General features: G+C 37.5%; 1 protein-coding gene and 1 long non-coding RNA gene across 3 annotated transcripts in view; both read right to left on the reverse strand.

Moving 5' to 3' along the window:
• The window catches only part of LOC145680885 (monocarboxylate transporter 1-like), a 229,929-nt gene that overhangs the window by 123,143 nt on the left and 84,042 nt on the right, over positions 1-22,744 (reverse strand). The window lies entirely within an intron of this gene.
• Positions 14,200-18,494, reverse strand: LOC145681552 (uncharacterized). Its single transcript, XR_014130810.1, has 2 exons — positions 18,240-18,494; positions 14,200-14,361 (listed from the first exon to the last, which is right to left on the reverse strand). It is a non-coding gene; the product is annotated as an uncharacterized LOC145681552 (long non-coding RNA).

The following is a 22,744-nucleotide window of genomic DNA, read 5'->3' on the forward strand; positions in this document are numbered from 1 at the left end:
GTTGAAAACTTCGAATCAGTGGCGGTGTAAGGCAAACTGGGGCCCGAAGCCAGTGAAGTAGATCGGGACCCCTTTTCAAACAATCATTATTTATACCTTCTATTTTTGACATTCATTTGCATATTCATTCTTTCTGTTTACTCTTCCCCCTTTCCCGTTGATGTGCGTATGTTTAGACCATCTTAATCTGGGATACATTAAGTAAATGGGGTGACATTCAGCATCCCTGTCTATTTTTTTTTATAATGCTTAGGACCGCCTTCAGGCTGGCATCTAAAAGTAAAACTGGACCACGACTATCATTGCATATTTTTTCTTTCTTTTTGTTCATTTTTAAACAAAGGACACGATAGAGTAAGGATTAAGGATATAAATGTAACGGAAACTATGACCTACGACAGAAATAACGTAATCTCAAGAACAAACAAAATGACAATAAAGAATCCTGATTTATCCTACACCTATACCATCCTAGTTTAAACGTGTACTGTAATTAGATGGAATAGGGGAAGTAATGCTCCTAATAATACATTTAGAGACAAATTTACGTACGAAACGTAACAATGAGCTGACATTGAAAAGAATTGCAACTAATAATGTAACCGACGCGATTTCTAAATGTAAGCTCTATGTTTTCTAGAATTTTCTTGTTCGGTTCTCGCCTTTGGTGTTTCTTCTTTGCAATTTGTGATATGGTTAAGTTTATTCATGGTTCATCACCTGTCTGAGTTTACGCTACATAGGTTTTATTTGATTAGATTTTTCTCCTACAATTAGCCCCATTCACTTAACATTCGGTTTCTCTCCAATGAACATACATGATACTTAAAACACTTTTTTTTTTTTTTTTTACCGAACTATCAGTAAATAATGGCAAGAATAGACTTCTCTCCTGCGTATCTTCTTCCTGCGTATCCAGTGATAACATACGGTCTATTTAGTCCCATTGCTTTTGCCGAAGTATCAATGAATAGTCAAGCATTAGAATGTTTCTCTTCTGTTTGTCTCTTTTACTATTGTTTCCAGATTTCACACTCGATTTATGATTATATTATTTTGTATTTAATAATTCAGTTATGTTTATATTCTGTCACTTATGACTATTTCCACTACCACTTACTAACATACTTACAAGTAAACCTTACGTTTGGGTGAATCGAGTTGCTGACTGAGACACATATGAGAAAGTAGTACTAAATGTGGTCAGTATTTCAGTGAAGTTTTAGGTGCGAAGCTCCAGGGGTTTAGGAGATACAGCTACCAGAATATCACATGGAAGTACAGAATAGTCTTCATACAGTTGGAGGTAAAATCTCTGTAAGACCTCTTGTAACGACAAAAGGTGAATAACAAATATATGGGTATATATTAGGACTAGGGGGAAGTCATATAGTAAGGGTATACCTGACGGCGGCCATCTTGAAATCCGCCATTTTGAATTAAGGTCAAGTTTTTAAAATAAGAATAGGGTCATGTGATACATGATTTAAGGCGCAAATTTAATCAGAAGAGCAATGGTCACGTTAATTTTGAGTTACGCACAATTGGTAAAAAGTTACAGGGAAATTAAATATTGTTGCAGCATATTAGTCCTTTACCCCACCTTGTAAATTTTGTTTTAATGATAATAATTAAATAAAAAGCAGGTGGATAAATATTAGGTCTATGGTAAGAGTTGTCTTGATGGCGGCCATGTTCAAATCTGCCATTTTGAAGCAGACAAAAGTTTTAAACAAAACGCATAACAGTGATACCTTATTAATAGCAAATTTTACCATAAATTCAACGGTATAACCATTTTTGCATTATCATTAACCATCATTTGTTATCGCATAAACAAGTTGCTAATTTAAGGAAAAATGACCAAAGAGGAATTGAGTCATAATTGAACTTGGGTCTTTCTTTCAGAAAAGTCCTCAATTAGTACAATCAATATTAGTTCAGAAAAGAGTGCATAACTTGCACAAATGCTCTGCTTACAGTGAGCACACCTGACAAAGGCAATCGAGTTACACATGACACATCTGTCGTTAACAATTCCGTCAAAGCAGTAGTCGTAAGGAGCGATCCATTTAATTTTGTGGTGGTTAATGATAAACCAAAAATGGTTATACCGTTGTAGTTATGGTAAAATTTGCTATTAATAAGGTATCACTGTTATGCGTTTCGTTTAAAACTTTTGTCTGCTTCAAAATGGCGGATTTGAACATGGCCGCCATCAAGGCAACTCTTACCATAGACCTAATATTTATCCACCTGCTTTTTATTTAATTATTATCATTAAAACAAAATTTACAAGGTGGGGTAAAGGACTAATATGCTGTAACAATATTTAATTTCCCTGTAACTTTTTACCAATTGTGCGTAACTCAAAATTAACGTGACCATTGCTCTTCTGATTAAATTTGCGCCTTAAATTATGTATCACATGACCCTATTCTTATTTTAAAAACTTAACCTTAATTCAAAATGGCGGATTTCAAGATGGCCGCCGTCAGGTATACCCTTACTATATGACTTCCCCCTAGTCCTAATATATACACATATATTTGTTATTTACCTTTTGTCGTTACAAGAGGTCTTACAGAGCTTTTACCTCCAACTGTATGAAGACTATTCTGTACTTCCATGTGATGTTCTGGTAGCTGTATCTCCTAAACCCCTGGAGCTTCGCACCTAAAACTTCACTGAAATACTGACCACATTTAGTACTACTTTCTCATATGTGTCTCAGTCAGCAACTCGATTCACCCAAACGTAAGGTTTACTTGTTAGTATTAGAATAACAAAAATTCCTGAATATATTGAATAATTGGAGATAGATCATAGAATAAATATGTGAACACAGAATTCTACTGCGGGTTGTATCATCATACTTTTCATTACCAGTCAATTGACAGATCTTGTTATTACTCTTTTGGTACTTTTGTATTTTTATTGTCTTAAGTTGAAACTAGTTTCGACAGTAGTTTCACTACCATATTTCCAACAGCATTCAGAATGCTACCTACTTTCCTTACTTTGGTAGCTGCGAAAGTCTCAACTATATTATCAAAATCCAAAGTAGATGCTATTTCATTTCCAATAGAAAGAATGGCCAGATTCGTGAGTCTTTCTTGACTCATTGTGGAGCGCAAGTATGATTTTAATTTCATTTTCCTGAAAGACCTTTCACAGGATCCGATAGATACTGGTAGTGTTATCAAACTCTGAAGAGCGTTGCCAAACTTTAGTGAACTTCAAGCTTCAGTGAAGGTACATATTTCAGTATGCCTTGTGGGGAAAAGTCAAGTTGTTCTTTAGCTTTCTGAGCACACCTTAGTGAACGGATTATATCCTTACAATCCTCAAATAATTCTACATCATCCAGGTCATTCGGGTAGAACAAAGCCAGATCAGAGCAACATGCTTTTAGCCTTTTCTCGCTCTCATCTAGCTGCTACAGAGAGTTGGCGAAAGGACACAGGAATCCAAATCTGTCGTCAGGTTGCTAAAAAATTAGTAAGCCTTTGGAAGTTAAAATTGAGAAAACATTATTGTTATTCGAAAATAATATTATGAAATCATGTATGTGCCATTTTGTTCGATGACCTTCTGCTATGTTTTTTTCAGTAATACCAAAATCCTGTTGCTATATAATCTGAGACTTCTGGTTATATATATATATATATATATATATACAGAGAAAAATCCGTTCTCCGGACAGCGGTATATTGTACAAATATACGGTATCCTCTTGCTTACTATAGAAATCAGTACGGAGCATACGTTATCCGTATGCTACATAGGCACTGCCCTTAGATGTTACATCATGCCGTTGAAGGATGTCTGACATCTAACAGTTTTCCGTATATCACATGCATATACTTATGTTACCTTCGTCAGCTATATGTTATATACGTCCATTTGCATGTGAGATCCTGACCGCCTACATTGTTTCATACGGAAAGTATGTATAGATGGAACACTTATACAGAAAGTATTATAAAACATGCGTTTTCAGTTATATGTCTGCTGTACGTTAAGTCCAAAAACTACAGGAATTACCCATGTAACCTATCTTTTTAAGTACGCCACCTACATTTTTTTTTCTCAGTGTATATATGTATATGACTCGCGTTTTTCGCAGTGTCTTTTGAAACCAACTCAATATCATTCATGGAGTTCTGCAAATACCAAAACAAATGATACTCTTATGGGGCCGGCATCGGGCTTAAGAATGGATCGATTAAAACCTCCCAGCGAATTATTTTCAATTTATGATAGGTCCTTAAAAAAAGTATGCGGTGTTTCATTGTCAGAGTGGTATACAACACCTTATCTGTTCACCAATTCCAGCCGTCTGTTTTAAATTGCTAAGCATACTGGTGCTAATTTTCAACACTATAAGTCCGAGTCTATCGTTCTATACGACGGCAGCAGCCCTTGATGTACGATCTAATTAAATTCCATCAAAGGCATAGCATAAAGCCATTAAAAACAAACTCTTTCACGTGGTGTACACGTGACTCTGCTACTTGTTTTATTGTATATTGTTAATAAGAAATTCATTATTAAGTTTTCAAACTACATTAACAACAATAAAGTGAATAATTACCTTTCAATCTGTATTCTAGGAAGTCCGCGTTTTAATTATATATATACATGTTGAGGCATTGTTTCTTCATTTATATTTTGTCAGCTGTTGAAGATGGTAGCATATGACTGCCATCTAATGTAAATCGAAGCCTTGTACTTTTCTGCGTTTCTTTTTCAGGGATAAAGACAAGTATGGTGTTTCGATACTATTTCCACTTTGTAACAATTCGTTGGAATTCTAATCTACGATTTTTTCTACGGAAAAGAGAGAGAGAAGAGAATATCAACCAATTGATAAAACAGCTGACCTCCACCGATTATGACGCCAAACAGGAACTTCCTTCAAGACTTTACCCTGAGATGACTACACTGAACTTGACAAACACCGGATATTACAACCCGAGGGAGGAAGCATCCTGTTTCTACTCGGACTTGACAAAAAAGTCTTCGCCGTGGGAAAACTTACCTCTACTTGTGTCGTCCCTAACTGCGACAATCCTGGATATGACTAACCGTGCCCATGGCTTGAGGACTTCCTTTACCCGGACTTGACGCCCGACACACCATGCCTTAGCGTGATCTCTTCTAGTTGAAGTTATGTCCATACCTGGCAAGACAACCCAAAAGCGACTACCCCGATTTCTCAACTACGAGCTTCCTAGGATCGACGATTCGCGGGTATGGTGATGTCTAAGGAGGAAGTGGGTCAGAGGAGGGTACACATTTCGGCCTAAACCGATGTTGTCATCATCGACGGCATTGAAATTCTTGTTGGTATTACATACTATGGAGTACAACCTTTGATTGATCATCAACCTCTTGATATCAGCTGCCTTGAAGCTATCTCATTATGTGAAGAAAGAAGTAGCTTGTTTTTTGCTGAAATAGATGGCGTAGATGAGATCAATGTATTGTCTTCAGATTACTCTAGATGTCACTTTTGGGAATATGGGCCTAGAAGATGAGGTATTGAGACATAGTTTATCTTGGTTTATGCAGTAATATAGATCTAGAGACTGCAGCAAGTTTACTCATTCTAAGCTATTCTACAGGATCTGCTGGTTCCTAATATTATCTGATCTTTGATTTTAACTCCATCTACGTTTGTCAATCTAAAAGATCTTGGTCTTCATTTTCTTCTATGTATGAATTTGGAATATATTTCTGCAAGCTTGATTGTGATGCATCGAATGGGTTTCAACAAGGCAGTTGTGTTCCACCCAGATCGCCAATATACAAAACGGGGGTCATCAAAATCTAGATCCAGTTTCGCTGTTTGCTCGGTCATTGAATAACAAACTAGAAGTATGAGTTACTGTTGGAACATATTCTAGATCACCAAGCTGACATTACCTGGATCCTGTGGACCGATAGATCTATAAAGACATTCAGTTTATTTTTGTGATTGACACTTGCTGCATATTGACGCCCATCTACATAGGATCATCCCTATTGTCAACAAATTTGCATTGGAACCTACTATAAAGCAAATTTACACTTTGATCTCATATCTATTGGCATGTAGACCTATCCAGCTATATACAGTATTTGTGGATCTCAACCAACAACAAGGTCTTCATGCAACCAAACTTATCTGCTGCTGAACTTTCCATTTCTGATCTGCTTGTGAATTCGGCGATGTTGTGAGATCTAGTTCAACATTATGGACCTTCGGAATCTAGATTTGTATGCTGAACTTTTGTCTTCCTGCATTGGACCATGAAGCGCTGTATGGATTATTGCTCTGAAAATTTGGCGAATTTATGGATAGTCTAGATCTGTTGGTGTTGGACCATGGGTTCTTAGCGTGGAATCTACTGATTTGATTTCAACACTTCCATGTCGCTTGTACATGATTTTCTGACTATTAAGATGAATCTCAACTTCTAAACAAGATGAATATCCAAGAACACAAATTATACAAAGCAAATTATTGTACTTTGAAACAGAAAGCAATGACAATAAAATTGCTCCAGAATTTTCCTAATCAGTTTGTGTTCTTGATATGTGAGAATGTATTAATATAAGGGTAGGTATCTAAAACTACAGTTGTCAACAAAAGTGTGTGTTATTATACATATACATACTTTTCTTCCAATAATTTAGGACATGTTAGGTCGACGTGAATGAAATATCCTTTTTCACGTCTCCTTTGAAACTCATCTCAGCAACACATCACAGGGATGGACTAAGATCACATGTCTAACGTCACCAACTTTGTATACATCCAACTAACAGGGTGGAGTACCCAGACAGGCAGGAAGTAGTGCGTTCTTGAACAGGAATATGTGAACAGGACCCCAAGCATCAGAGGGGAACGCTCTACCACTGAGCCACCGCGCCCCCTTCATATTTGTACAGTAGTCAGTGGAGTGAAATACATAATACAATATGTTTATTATGTTTAGTGGTAGTAGCAATAGTGGCGGACATTTTTGTGAATATACAGTATTATTACAAATTATCTTTCCGAATACAAATTTGAACAAATCTCGCTTAACAATAGTCAGATAGGTGAAAGTGAAACCGGAAACCTAAAATTTTCAATAGTTGGTAAAGTTGTCGCGTAGTTAACGTTTTCATCTCTTAAGTCATTGAGAGAAAATGACCGCAAATGACAGGGAAGGACTTCTGTATGTTCGCATTTGGTAGTACGCGTGTTATCCCCCACTGTGCAGATTAACTTTTGAATGAAGTTTCTTGAATAAACTTTCAATGGGCACAGTATCTGTAAATCATATCCGGAATTTAAAGCAAATGAATGCATCTGTAAGGAAAAGTGAAGTGGCCGTTCATCAGTAAGAAAGACAACCGTACAGCGAGTGAGATACAGTTTCTTTTTGAAGCCCACAGAAATTCACTCTCGCAGCCAGCTGGGAATTAGACGTGCCTCGAGGATTTTGCACAAATATATGCGGTTTCATCTTTATCGTCTACAATGTTGCAAGACGTGAAACCAGCAGCGACGTAGCGTAAGGGAACGCCGGTATGCCCGGCATTCCCTATTAATAAGAAAAATACGTATTTCATTGTATATAAATTGTTTGCTTGTAATTATCAGAATTATTTCCACTGCAATCTTCTGGATGTGCTCTCTCGCCTTACTTTGATAAGCGGAACCTACGCATGCGCATCACTCAGATGCACATTTTCTATCTTTACTCTTGTCGTATGCTATGTTCCTTGGGCATCCAGGCCTACTGCAAGAAACGGGGAGTTCGTCTGCTTTCTGTGGAGTGCTCATGCGCAACTACTTGCTTTCTTAACTCCCTTCACCCCTTGCAACTCTACATTTTGCTTTAGATATACGCTGGCATATCTTCAAGTATTTCCAACTCTCTCTATTTTGAACTAAGCTATAGTTTCTGTACAGAACGTACGAGCGCTAACGTCAAGGAAAGACAAAACAGAAATGGCTAGTTCAATGCCTTTTTGAAGCATGTCGGTTATGTAAAGAATAGTATAAAAATAGTTATACTTTAATCGTAAATAAATGCATCGTAATTGTAATCGTAATTAAAGACAAACTATTAATCTTCATCATAAATACATAGTATGTCCAGTGGCGTGGCCAGAAATTCTTTGAGGGAGCTCACACACACAAGCATAAATATAAAGCATTCTGTAGAATCACGGTTACCGATCTGGTAGACCAAGAGAGCCAGCATTCTCGCCTCTCGCAAAGATTGCTTGGACCCTTCAGTCATTGGCACATATCCCGAGGAGATGAGAGGGACATGTCCCCTACACCCGATTTAAAATTGTGATGATTTGTATCCGAATGCCACAAAGGAAAGTGGGATGAAATTGTTTCCCTTGACTTGTTTCATTTTGAAAAAAGAATCGTGTTTTTTAATATTTCATGATCATTTATTATTGTTAGTCTATTTTCAACTATTTGTTTAATTCCTGTAACGATTCCTATAATGCTATTGTGATCATCATAATTTTGCTCAAACAAGAAAATTGTTGCGCCATACATAGTTGATTTTCTTTCTTAGTTTTGGGGAAGTCATTATTTATATTATTACAAAACAAGTGTCCTAAAATTTTAATGTGGATCATTGTGGATGCGTAAATAGAAACATATCAATTATAAATATGCATGTATTCAGATTTCACGACACTTGATACGTATCACAATGTGTTCACGACACTTTATACGTATCACAATTTTATCTACATCGTCTGGTACATAATATACAACAGGTTCACCTCAGAAATCAGATTCATCTACCGTAATATGAGTTTCATCCCCCTCCCCCCTGAGTAAGCCTCAAATATGCCCTCCTCCCTTAAATCTGCTCTCCTCCAAATGTTGAAGACAACTCTGATCCTCCACAGCATTGTTTTTCAATTTCATAAATATTTTGAACATCGCTTTAAAAAATGGGAACGGTGTTATCCGTTCCCCGAACGTTGAAGACAGATTTGCGCCCCTGCCTTCAGTATCTGGATATCTGACAACGAAATACATACTCAGAAACAGGCCCCCCGAGCTGGTTTAAGTGTTTTCTATTTACATCTTCAAATGATATACGTATACACTCAGGCCCATATTCACGAATGGGGGTCTGAGTTTCGGACTGAAGATGACAAATTTCTAGGGGTGACTTTTTAAAGAACGAGATTGAAGTATGGTATGTGGAGAAAGAAGCTGCCCACGAGAAAGAAATAAAGGGAACTATACTGGAAACAATGCTCATACAACAGCGGGGCCGAGTTTTCTTGTCACACGGTAGTGGTAAGAAGAAGCTGATACAATTGCTTATTGGCTTCTGACGTAATCCACGCATTTGCTTCTGTATGCCCTACTAGGCCACCAATTAGGGGGCCTCCCCCCTAAATTTTTTACAACCCTATATATCCCATCGGTATAGCTATGTATTGCTGATTTTAGTAGTATTGTATCGCACAAGTGACTAACTTTGGCATCCCCATTTCGGAATACCACGCTACGCTACTGGAAACCAGGTAACAAAGCTAAGAGACAAACTTTTTCCAAGAATACACAAATCGAAATGAAGGCTGATGGTTTCATAAAATTATTGTTATTCAGTGAAGCCACGTTCCACTTGTCAGGCAAAGAGCATAAACATAAGTTCAAATTTGGGTTCTGGAAATTTCTCGATATAATGTGAAACATGTACATAATCCCCCATCCCCCAAGGCGAATGTTTCTCTCTCTCTCTCTCTCTCTCTCTCTCTCTCTCTCTGTGTGTGTGTGTGTGTGTGTGTGTGTGTGTGTGTGTGTGTGTGTGTGTGTGTGTGTGTTTGTGTGTGTTATCAATCATGAAAGACTGTATGGGATTGTTCTTCTTCGACAAGGGTACAATCACGGGGACTCCGTAAAATCAAATGTTATGGACATGGCTTCTTTCATAACTGGAACAGGATATTCCCGGCTTCATTTATCAACATGATGGGGCACTATCCCATTTCCACTCAGACATCAGACGTGAACTGAACTGCGACTACCAAACAGACGGATAGTTCTTTTTCTTTGATGTTTTGTCAAACAACGTGTGTATCAGCTACCTTTGCTAAACACCATCCAGGATCTTCGTGTTTGCATCACAGAGACCATTGCATTAGTGGATCTCGACGTGTCTCCGAGTATGTTGCATGTAGCTGGTGACATGCTTCTATATTTCAACGTTGCGATGCCCCTTCTTATCACAAGTTAATATGTTGAATGTTCAGTCTCCTCACGCAATGATCCAATTGAGTGACCACCCTGACCCCAGACTTATCACCTATGAATTTCTCGTTTTATGGTAATTTAATGCATCCGTCTGTAGACAATGTAATTCAAAGAGAGACAGGATATATTTTTCGCTTTGAGATTGAGCTTGATTTCATCCTTAGTTCGTAGTACAATGGTTCCTACCTGTTAGGATTTCAACGTTATGAAGCATTTAATATTTGGTTAACATCAATTCTGAGACAGAATGTACCAATCAACCCCTGAGTAATACGTGAAGTCGCTACTTGATAGAAACCTATACTACGAGGAGTGATCAGAAAGTAAGGTTACAAAGGCTGCAGTGAAACACAGCGAACACAAAGTACATACATTAAATTATTTTTCGACATAGCTTCAATATCGGTTGAGGCACTTGTCCCATCGTGAAATGAGTTTGAATATTCCCGCTTGGTAAAAACTCTGTCCCTGCGTGTTCAGCCATGTTGTAACCAAGTGTTTCACCCCTTCGTCTGAAGCAAAGTGACGGCCTCCTAGGTGCACCGTCAAATACACTAACAGGTGAAAGTCGCTTGGAGTGAGGTCGGGGCTGTAGAGAGAGTGATCAATGGTATACCAGCGAAACTGTTCAACAGCGTGGTCTACTCAGATATGTACGGGTGCGCGTTGTCGTGAAGAAAAATGACACTCTCTATGAGAAATCTAGAAGCCTATTCCACTATTGGATTTTGCAACTTTTCATTTTCACTTTGCAAAATTTGCAAAGTGATAAGCTTTTGAGTTCCACCATTATTTTTGAAAAACTTTGCAGTATAATGTTCTGCAACTGCAAAATTGCAAAGTCTTTGCAAAGTTATTTACTGATGAACAGAAAAAGACTTTCGAGATATGAATGTAATTGAAAGATGAAGAACAGGGTATACACTGAGAAAAAAAAATGTAGGTGGCATACTTAAAAACGTAGGTTACATTCGTAATTCCTGTAGTTTCTGGACTTAACGTACAACCGTATATAACATCCTGCAGCAAACGTATAGCTGAAAAAGTATGCATTATACGAACTGTCCGCATAAGTGCAATGACGTCATTCGTGTGACGTCATCTGCAGCAACAAGTATATACGGAGGTAATATCTAGCTTTGTGACGTCAGGATCGTATGTAGCATGTGGGTTAATAATGACGACACTCACTGACTATCAGGACGGAGCATAATTTCAAGAAGTATGCAATATACGTTCTGTACGTGTGTTTCTTGCGTTTAACCCCGAGACAGCATCTATATTGTAGACTTGTCTACTTGTGCCCCGTACGTACGACTAGATACAGTGTACGTATTGTACCTATGTATTATACAGATTTTCCTTATGTCGCACACAGCTTGTCCCGATACAGCATACAGAATATCCGTATGCACCATACAGAGTGCACATATGCAGCTTACAGACTGTCTGCATGCAGCATATAGATTATACGTATGTCGCGTACAGGCTGGCCATATGTAATGTATGGATTGGATGTATGTAGCTTATAGATTGTCCATATGAAATATGCGGATTTTACCTGTATCGCATACGTATTGCCTTGTTGTAATATATGGATTGGACATATTCAGGATCTAGATTGTACGTATAGTGCACCATTATTGAAGTGCTGCAACATAGTGAGAAATGCATGATACATTCTTACTGTAATGTTGTCACATATTGTTTTTCTCTGTATGGAAACAAAAATAGCTTAAAATATGGTTGATCTTCTTTGTGCCAATAATAATAAGATTAAAAATTTACACTTTTCAATCTTAGTTTGGAGCAGTGAAACTGTCCAGAGAAATGTATTTATCTGCAGGGTGTAAGTTTGGACTTCCTGCTAATTCTTTGGAAACCTACTGCAAAGCCAAGGTTGAAAAGTGGCACAAGCGTTAATTTTAAAATTATTGGCACAAAGGAGGGTAACCATATGTTAAACTATTTTAGTTTTCATACAGAGTAAATCAATATGTGACAATATTACTGTAAGAATTTATCATACCTTTTGCAATAACTTAGTTGCAGCACTTCAATAATAATGCAAAATGCACAGCCATGTACAATCCTATGTTCAAACTCAAACAAGACTTACGTAAGTCATTTATTAAGCCGTTATCATCCATTGTTTGTACAGTTACGAAATTAAATATTTGTCAGTTGACAAAATTTGTTTTCCTAAAAACTCAACAATAAATTAACCTATTAGAGTACCGACTTTGGCAGGTTGTCAAGAATAACAACAAAAAGATCCAAATTAATTCATTTGTTCCCGAGCTATTGGCAAAAGAAAATTTGTCAACTGTCAAATACTTTCTTTTCCGTGTGTACTATATAAAGACGACTTTACCTCATTCTTTTCCTTAATAATATCCTCTTCCAAAATGCAGAAGTTGTTACCACAAGAGGCGTGAATAGGATTTTCCAGAAATAACTTCTCTGCACATTTTAATTAACAGATAAGTTATTTTTTAAATGACGCTATAATTAAAAACATGGTGTCAGCTGAAAACGTGTTCCCTCACAAGATGATTCCTACACAGTACTCGCCATTAAAAATGAAACTTCAAGGAGACAGGGTAGCTACGCCAAAGTTCCCAAGCCGATATCTAATAGTAAGTGTCAACTATGCTTAACCCTTAACATACCAAGCGGTGACAACGTGGTGACAAAGGAGCAGAACTGACCCAACATTCACAACCAGAACGACTGTAACACAGCGAGACATCGAGAGGATGTTCTCTTCTGGTATGGTAAGCCATGCGTCTTACGATCCCATGCCACAGCTCATCAACTGTAGCTGGCGGAGTTCACAGGTATGAGAAGCTGTGCAGCCATCGACCAAACATATTTATCCTTCCCTGCTCTATACATTCTGCAAATTTGGACTTTCCTGGATGTATCCTTCTTAGTTCAACATTTTAAGTAACGAGCAGTGTAATAGTCTCATACATTATTTAAAGAAAGAGCGATGATTCTCAGAACTACTCGGAAGTTTCTAGTTTACAATTTTATATGATATAGATATAGATAGATATATAGATAGATAGATAGATATACAATAATTTAAAACGGTTATATCAAAGTTTGCAATTCAGAGCACAAAAAGAAGTATAGCTCTCGGAACACTGATTATACCCAGATAATACCACTAGTAAACTCAACCACACTCAGTAAAGTTAGTTGCTTGGTATTGTCTATGAGGCAAAGATCATCGTATCTCATTGCGTGTAGATTTTTGTATTTGTTTAACGCTAAAAATTGTTTGTCGCTAATCGAACCCAGTAACATATATATATACCGACAGGACGTACGTTAGTCACAAGGTTACATGAGTGAAACACTAAATTATTCGATTGACACTTGCGGCGTTGTCAACACTAGAGAAAGGTACAAAGTGATTAAATAAATACGAAACATAGTTCATACAAAATATAGCGATGTATGAAGTCTCCTTTTCATACAATTTGGATAAAGGATACATCTGTAGAGAGCAACATAAATGATTTCTCTGGATAATTTGGATTAGTCCAGAACTCGAACAAAACTAATTTTGAAATTCGTTGTTGAAAAGTCCAACATTTTTTCTTTCTTTCTTCGGATTCTCAATAAAGTTGACTACTGAAAAGCTGAGTTACAGATTTTATGTTAAAACATGTTCACTATACCATTGCCTTATTCACAGAACAATACATTAGTTATTAATGTATGTCTGAAATAATAGTGCTTCGTGCAGATTTACTTTATCCAATCGGAATTGCACAATGATAAAAAAAATGTTGCAAGGTATAATGTTCTTATTTACAGAGAAAAAGAGTTGAAAGGACTTAACGTAACAAACATTTTCTTTAAACAGACATACATTTATTCTAATTTATGGAAGAAAGAAATAATTTGTGGAGCAGTATATTTATTAAGGTTACATATTCGTACAAAAGAATGTGAATATAATCGGGTCTGTCTTCAGAAAGGACGTGCTTTTAGCCACAAATTACACTGCTTCTTTTCGCTGTCTTTCATGCAGAATCCTGGTTTTGTTTTGATGCATGAAATACCTGAAACAAAAATCAAAAAAATATTTAAAATGTTACATTTTAAAATATTTAACATTTTTTAAATTAAATGGACAAAACCTGGTCGGTCAGGTATAGACTTTTGGGTTTCTGGTAGAAAAACGATTAATTAAAAAAAAGTGTTTATTGATGCTGAACAACTCGAAATGTATTACTATGCAAAAGTAAGTGGGTACCCAATGGCGTTCGAGGTACCATGCGGTACCTAATGTCTGCATTTTTAGATATGTGGAAATATATGTCTCTAAAATGTAAAGAACTGATATCTGTTTAGTACAGAAAACCGCAACTCGGTAAGCCTTATGGATACCGAGGTATGGGAAAATAAAGAACAACACCATAGAAGTGTGAGGTTTGCGTACTAGATTGTGCAGTTTCGAAAACGTAATTACTGAGGGCTAACAACAACCTCAAAAGTAGTTTCAATTCAGTACACTACACACACGTCCTTATGGGGGCTTTCGGGTACTATGGCATTCACAGACCTCCCATTTCTAAACATTCTAAAATATATTTTAATAAACTTATAAAGAACGTTACAGGTGTGTGTTTACCGAAACCGCAAGTCGGTACGTTTAACAGTTACCGAAATATAGTGAAATAAATAGGAACACCATAGGTATGTGGGGCTTCCATACTTGACAGTACAGTTTAGAAAATTAATGAAAATATGACTAATGGCTATCAAGATATTGTCAAATAAAGGGAGGACCCACACAGTTACGGGGTTTTGGTGTTAGGTGGTAAAATTTCCGAAACTGGTCATGAAATCTGAATAAGCACCAGTAGCAATTTCATCCTAAAGTAACTGGGTATTTCCATGGGGTTTTAGAACATCATGGGTCTAAAAAGATTAAGTTTTAAAAGCTTTGGAAAATATAATTTGACATTTGTAAAGAGTATTAGAAAAGAAAATAGAGTTACCCAAAACTTCCAGCCAGTACGTCTTACAGCTAGAGAGACACCGTGAAATAAAAGAGTATTAGATCTTGAAATTTCATAAAACAACTTTTGATCTTAATAAATGTTAAATAAGATGGTACTTATATGGGTTAAGTGAGTACCTCACACTCGTCAGGGCAATTCCGATCGAAAGATTAATTCAGCTCGAAGTTTTCTTCGGGTAAATCCAAGCGTGATAATTCCTAGCGTACAAAAAGAATGAAAATTCTTTGTCAATATCTAATATAGCAACCGAGATATAAGTAATTATGTATTTTATGACGTCGTAAAAATGGAGACCCACATGGATTTGTACTGTTGAGTCTTTGCTGTAAGAAGAAGAAATTTCAGAAAACTACCGTATATACCTTAATAGACAATTAAATGGGTGCAGGCACGGTGGCTTAGTGGTAGAGTGCGTATCTTTGGTGTATTGGGTTCCTGGTTCGATCCGCGGCCAAGTCAGTTTGTAGTCGACATCGTATTCGTGGGTATTCTCGGGGTACTCCCGTTTCCTCCCACCTTTGCACTCCATCAATTCTATCATCAACATTCATTTGCCTTAATTTCATTTTAAAATTAAATGGGCAGTTAAGTGTGATCGTATCTCTGTGGATTAAGAGAATACTCCAGTGTAGTTTCTGCAAAACATACTAGGTAAACACCCCACCACTAAGTTACTGTGTTCTCACTGATTTAATTGTCTATTAAGGTACAAAGAGTAGGTTTTTGAATTTCTTTCTTATAGCAAAGACCCAGAAGTACAAATCCTTAAAGATCTCTATTTTTACGCCATAAAACATATGACTCGTTATATTTTGATTACTATATTAGATATTCACAGGGAATTTTCACTCTTTTACACAGCTCGATGAACCTTTGGAACTGCCTGAAGAAAACCTAGAACTAATCTTTCCATCGAAATTGTAATGAGGTACTCACTTAACCCATAGATGTACCATCTTATTTAATTTTGTTGGGACTAATAATTTTTCCGAAGTTTCAACATCTCATACTCTTTTATTTCACGGTGTTTCTCTATATGTTAGATGTACTGGCTGGAAGTTTTAGGTAAACATATTTATACTTATATATTTCTAATACTCTTTACAAATCTCAAGTTATATTTTCAAAAGCTTTTAAAATTTAATCTTAGTAGACTGTAAGATGTTCTAACACCCCATCGAAATATCTAATTACTTGAAGATGGAATTGCTACTGGTGCTTATTAATTTTCCATGACCGGTTTCGGAAATTTTATCATCTAACACGAAAATCCCATACCCGTATTGGTCCTCCCTTTATTTGACAATATCTTGATAGCAGTTAGTCATATTTTAATTCATTTTCCAAATTGTACCTTCAAGTATGCAAGCCCCAGGCCCGTAGCCAGCCCAAAAATATGCGGGGGGCCCGGCTGAAGTTAGGGGGGGCCCGATCCAACCATATGATAGTTCATCACCATATTATAGTTCTTTTGCGAGAGGAGGCCAGCAAAAATATAGGGGGGCCGGGCCCCCCTAGACCTCCCTGGATACGGGCCTGGCAAGCCCCACATAATATCGTGTCGCTCTTTATTTTCCCATATCTCGGTATCCCTAAGGCTTACCGAGTTGCAGTTTTCAGTAAACAAATATCAGTTCTTTACATTTTAGACACATGCATTTCCATATATCTGAAATGCAGAAATTAGGTACCGCATTGGAACCCCATTGAGTACCCACTTACTTTTGCATAGCAGGGTAAAAACGCCAGTGGTTCTCACTTTAAGGTTGAAAACATACTATTTTGTCTCTTCTCTCAGCATCGTGAATCTGTCGGAGCTGTACCATAGTTGGAAAGACTCACTGATCCTTCCTATAATGACCATGTAGTCAGAATTCAAAAAGGAGTAGCCGTTGAAGGAAAAACAATATTTTAAAATCCTTGCACCAGTAGTCGTCACCTTAAAATCAAAATGTTCCAGTAGTAGTCAGAATTTTCTACCAGTGTTCGTCACTCAAATAACTTGACATAATTTATTCAGAAACGCACTGTTTATCAGTTTAAAATTAAAAATGAAATGAAATCTTTAAGTTTAACGTCCCACGATTATGCCGGTTAGGCTAAAGGAGACGGTGATAATGAGAGATGAGTGAAATGGTGGAATGAAGAAAGTGGGAGGAAACGGGAGAACCCCGAGAAAACCCACGCACACGGTGTTTGTCCACCACAAAGTTCACTTGGCGGGGACTGGGATCGAACCCGGGACCCCAAGCACCAGAGGTGAACGCTCTACCACTGAGCCACCGCGGCCCCTCATATAGAGTATCTACAAGTAACAATATGTTGTAAAAAAAATGGCCCGTCTGGAGGTCATGTAAGCTAAACACCAATACAATTGTTACAGATTTATTTACTAGCACTGTTTAATTATCTACGGTGCTGAACATTGCAACATCAATATCATTATGTCACATCCTTTCAAAATTATGCTAACTGCAAAGTAGACCTGCTTTGCTTCGTAATGTCCAAATAGTTGATTACTGTGCTCGAATGCAGGCAAGTAGCATACAAATTTATGATGTTGAAGGCGTTATTTTTCACAGGTATGGAGAAAAGACATGAAAACGAAAAATAAAAAGAAATCTTTGTTTTACGTCCTACGGTTATGCTATGTATGCTGACAGTCACAAATGCGTATTGAAAATTGATGATCTTGGAATACGATTTGGTGGAATAATGAGGGGGAAAAAATAGACATTGATTAAATATAAAATTGAAAAGAAATAAGGGCCTGACGCTCAAATATTTATCTATCTGGCAGCCATATTGATCCCTCTAAAATATCATGAAGTACTTGATTGATTCTAAACCCAATAATAGTAATAGTAATTATAACAATAAACACAGATTATACCTAGATATAATTTACGCACCTTGAAGTCTAGAAATTAATAATTGCAATCCTCAGCATTCCAATAGAACTTTGATTTCTCCAAATGAAGATTCGGACATCGGTTTTCTTCTCAAGCAATAATGGGGTACAATAATCAGTTGCAGTCCAAAGCCAAGTCACTAAGCATGAATATAAAAGATTTTGTGTTAAATATTTCAATGTAAATTTCATGAAATAGAATTCATTAGTTAGTTACATACAAACTCTTACGCATGTAAGTCAGAATCTACTTGTAATAACTTGTAAATTTAAACAAAATTATACTACAGTTATAGGGACATCAAACATATATTCCATAAGATATATAGGGTGTCTCAAAAGTCCCCTGGCATAAAGTAACTCGGTTATTATCAGAGTTACAACAAAATGTAATTGGGAAACCGTCTCCAAATATGATGTTTCCAATGTAAGTTGAAAGAATTTTCGAAATCGGATGAGTCGTTTGGCTGTACACTCTTTATGCGTCCAATGTTAAATGAAAATGCAACGTTGCCATTTACCTGGACCCACAACATAAGTGAATGAAGTTACTGATTTTTACGCTAACATGTCGATGGCTAGCCCCCATTTCAAACAGTAACTTCATTCACATATGTTGTGGGTCCAGGTAAATGGTAACATTGCATTTTCATTCCACATTGGGTGCATAAAGAGTACAGCCCAAACTGCTCCTCCGATTTTTAAATTGTGTTCACTTTAGATTGAAAACAACATATTTAGAAATGTTTTTTCCTCTTACATGTTGTTGTAACTCTGATAACAGAGTTACCCTGTGTCAGGGGACTTTCGAAACACCCTGTATACATCATACGAAGTTCCTTTCTAAATTCTACACGGGTGTAGTTTAATTGAATGTGAGATGGATGATACATTAGGCCGTTTGGGAATACTCACACAGATGGCCGCCATTTTGGATTAAATTTGTTTGTTATAAATTGGTGGGTAATGTGATATATATATGGCCACGGGCTAGAATTTTCTCAGTATGTCAAATATGCAATCAGATTCCATGGAGCTTGATTTGGTGAAAAGTTATTGCCAATTGAACGTTGCATTTACCTCTTTCTTCTAGATGTAGAACCATACCGTTAGCACGTAAGGAATGTATCGAAATATTCAAACTGTGGGGCGGGAGGAGTGCCTGTGCAGTGGTTACCGATTGCAAACAGAATCATCCACAATGTGACTGTGTTATATGTTGCAGTGTCACAGTAATTAACTAAATTTGAGGAGACGGGCACATTCGTGGCCATACGTAGCGGACGATCGTAGACAGCTACAGATGAAGCAACGCCTACGGCAGTGCTGACTTCCTTCTCGATGTGGCCCCAAAGGGGCACACGTCATTTATTAATGCAATGTGGGTTGAGTCATAGGGTCTGCGCGTGTAGAAGTGCATCCGTACAAGGTGCAAATGAAGCAACATCTCCACGAGAACGATCTTGATCGCCAAGTGCAGTTTTGTGACCGAGTTATCGAGTAATTATGGTTAAACTCTAACATTTTTATGCAAATACTCTTTTCAGATGAAGCTGACCTCTACGTAAATGGGAAGGTTAATAGGCAAAACATGTACAATTGGTCACCTGACAACCCCGCGTGCAAGCCTCCTCCAACATGACCAGCGCAAAGAAAATTAATTATGGTGTTGGCAGACAAATGAGGAATACGTCTAATCAGTCACTTTTTCATTCCATAAAATTAACTGCGGAATAATACCTCACGCTCGTACAAGATAGATATTGCGAGCTGCGATGCCCGAGGATGGTACATTCTCGCAGTTTTTTCAACACCATGGCGCTTTCTTCATTATGGGATTCATGGTGCGTCACTACTTGAACAATTCCCTAGAACATGGGTTGATCGACGAGAGGCAGTTGAATGGCTGCCCGATCACCGGACCTAACGCTGTTCAATTTCTAGCTTTGTGGACATGTTAAGCCTATGGTTTGTGCAGTAAATATTCATAATTTTTATCATCTAGAACAAAGTATCGCCATCGTCTGTGCATGAATTTGACCCTATATCCTACTTTGTGTCCACATTAATTGGAAGAAGCTTCTGCAAATGTTTATTGCTCAGTAGGGACATGTGGAACATATACTATAACCAGGGGTAAAAGTGGACCTGAAAAGGTGGGGGGACGGTAGGTAGCGGCATCACTCCACGCCGTTCCTCCTGCCTATCTTTGCCCATTGTACCATTTTAGGGTCTGGGAGACGCCGTACATGTTTTTTTCGAGGTGAGGAACTCCGTCCTCCGCGTTCCCCCTCGCTTTTACCCCTGACTATAACAGCGAAATGTGTTCGAAGTGGGAACAATCAGAGGCGGTGCGTTTTATTACGATTTAGACTCGACATACCGGCTACCTAAATGTTCAAATGCAGTGAAGTGTGAAGCCTACAAGATTGCATTTCTATTTATATAATGTCTGAAAACCACTGGAAAGCTTCTTTAGTTACGGAGAAAAAATGGAGAGACTGATCCATTCATCGTGAACAACTTTCTGAAAAAAAAAATAAAATAAAATAAAAATAGCCCCTTACCTTGTATCAGAAAATTATACACGAAAGTGCTCAAAAACCGACTTTTAATATTAACAATTTCCAGCGGGAAAACTCCTGGACCACACACTCGAATGAGGGGTATTTCAAACTCCCGTAAGATCCGCCCCCACTGCAATCCCCTAAATCCGCCCATGCTCAAAACACGACGCTTATAAGACTTCAGACAAGACGACACATACCAACATCCGAAAGAAACAATTCAATATGGCACATCAAAATATAAACTAATGAACTTCTTTGAGAACACCTAAATTTACAAACAAAAGGTAGAAAAAGGTAAAAAATGTCAGTATTGTCAACTTAGAAGTTACTTCTACATAAGAAATAAAATCTTTGTCAATGCGTATAAAAATGGATTTATTAAAGGTATTTAGCATTTATTCTTCCGTGAAGGTATATCTTGATCACTAAAAAACCAGAAACGGTATGTCTCTATCACTGAAAAAAAAACAGAAGGGTATGACATACCACTACATATAGTCTCACTTGGTTCATTGCCAATAACATTTCACCAGAATAAGTTACATGATATCTGATTGCATATTTGACATCCTCAGAACATTTTAGTGCATGGCCATGTATCACACTACCCACTTATCATCCGTATTAAAATTTCGAATCTAAGATGGCGACCGTCCGCGTGATGTAATCCGAAAGTATCCCTCTGGGCCTAATGTGTATCTCTTATCTCGCATTCAATTAAACTACATCCCTGTAGTTTTCAGAAAGGATGACAAGGGACTTCTGATGCACCCTGTATATAATAGTTGTATCAATAATGAAGTTGGAAATATGTGATCTAGTTCGTTGTTTCCAATTTAACCTAATGTTTTGCTGAAAAGGGAATATTTGTTGAAATCTGAGTTTTACGTGCGACGAGTATACCAGCTAGGCTAAAGGAGACGCTGATGATGGTATAATGAATGAAATGGTGAAATGAAGAAAGTGGGAGGAAACGGGAGAACCCCGAGAAAACCCACTCACACGGTGTTTGTCCACCACAAAGTTTACTTGGCGCGAGCTGGGATCAAACCAAAGACCCCAAACACCAGAGGTGAACGCTCTACCACTGAGCCACCGAGGCCCGACAGGAATATTTGTTGAAGTCTGTCTTCTTCAGTACCAAGGTTACACAAAAATGAGAATATGGTTTTGATGGAATTCGAACCAACATTATATGTATACTCCCTCAGCGAGAATCAAAGCTGGCACCAACTTTACATATGCGCGCGCATTGTATGTTACTTATATAGCTCACAGAGCTATGGGCGAGCAAGCAAGGCACGTGCCCCGGGCGCGTGGTTGGAGGGGCTACTAAAAGAGAGGTTATATATTAGTACTTTTCCGTTTTGGTGTTTAATACTTTTCATCAGAGTGCGAAATCATGAAATCAAAGTGGGGGAGACTGAAGGACTGAAGAGAGCGAGAGAGAGGGAAAAAAAAGCTGCGCATTTTTACACTTCAAAGAATTGTAGTGAAATGAGAAGGTCAGAATTCAAGATGACATTCGGATGCTTGGCACGAAGAAAAACATTGCAAGCAATTTTGAAAAAAAAAAAAACTTAAATAATGTGATATATTTTGTAGGCTTTGGATATGTATGTTTTAGTTGGCATCAACAATTATTGGTGTGCTTTGTCACAATTGACAGTTTAGCGAGAGACTAGGCTAACTGACAATTTTAACTTTCTGAAAGAAAAGGAAACAAATGAAAACAGCACGTTACAAAGGATACGTCTGATATTCATAGTTTGGCTTAGTATACAACAGGGATGGATCCAGGATGGACAACTGGGGGGCGGTGGGTTGTAATGCCACTACTTACAAGTTATAGCTACTTTTAAGAGATTCAACTCTGGGTGGGTTTATTTTATATTAAAATTCACAAAATTTCCTCTTCTTGGGGGCGATAGACCCT

Source organism: Thermobia domestica, chromosome 3, assembly GCF_964235325.1.
Source record: "Thermobia domestica chromosome 3, izTheDome1.hap1.1, whole genome shotgun sequence".
NCBI lineage: Eukaryota > Metazoa > Arthropoda > Insecta > Zygentoma > Lepismatidae > Thermobia > Thermobia domestica.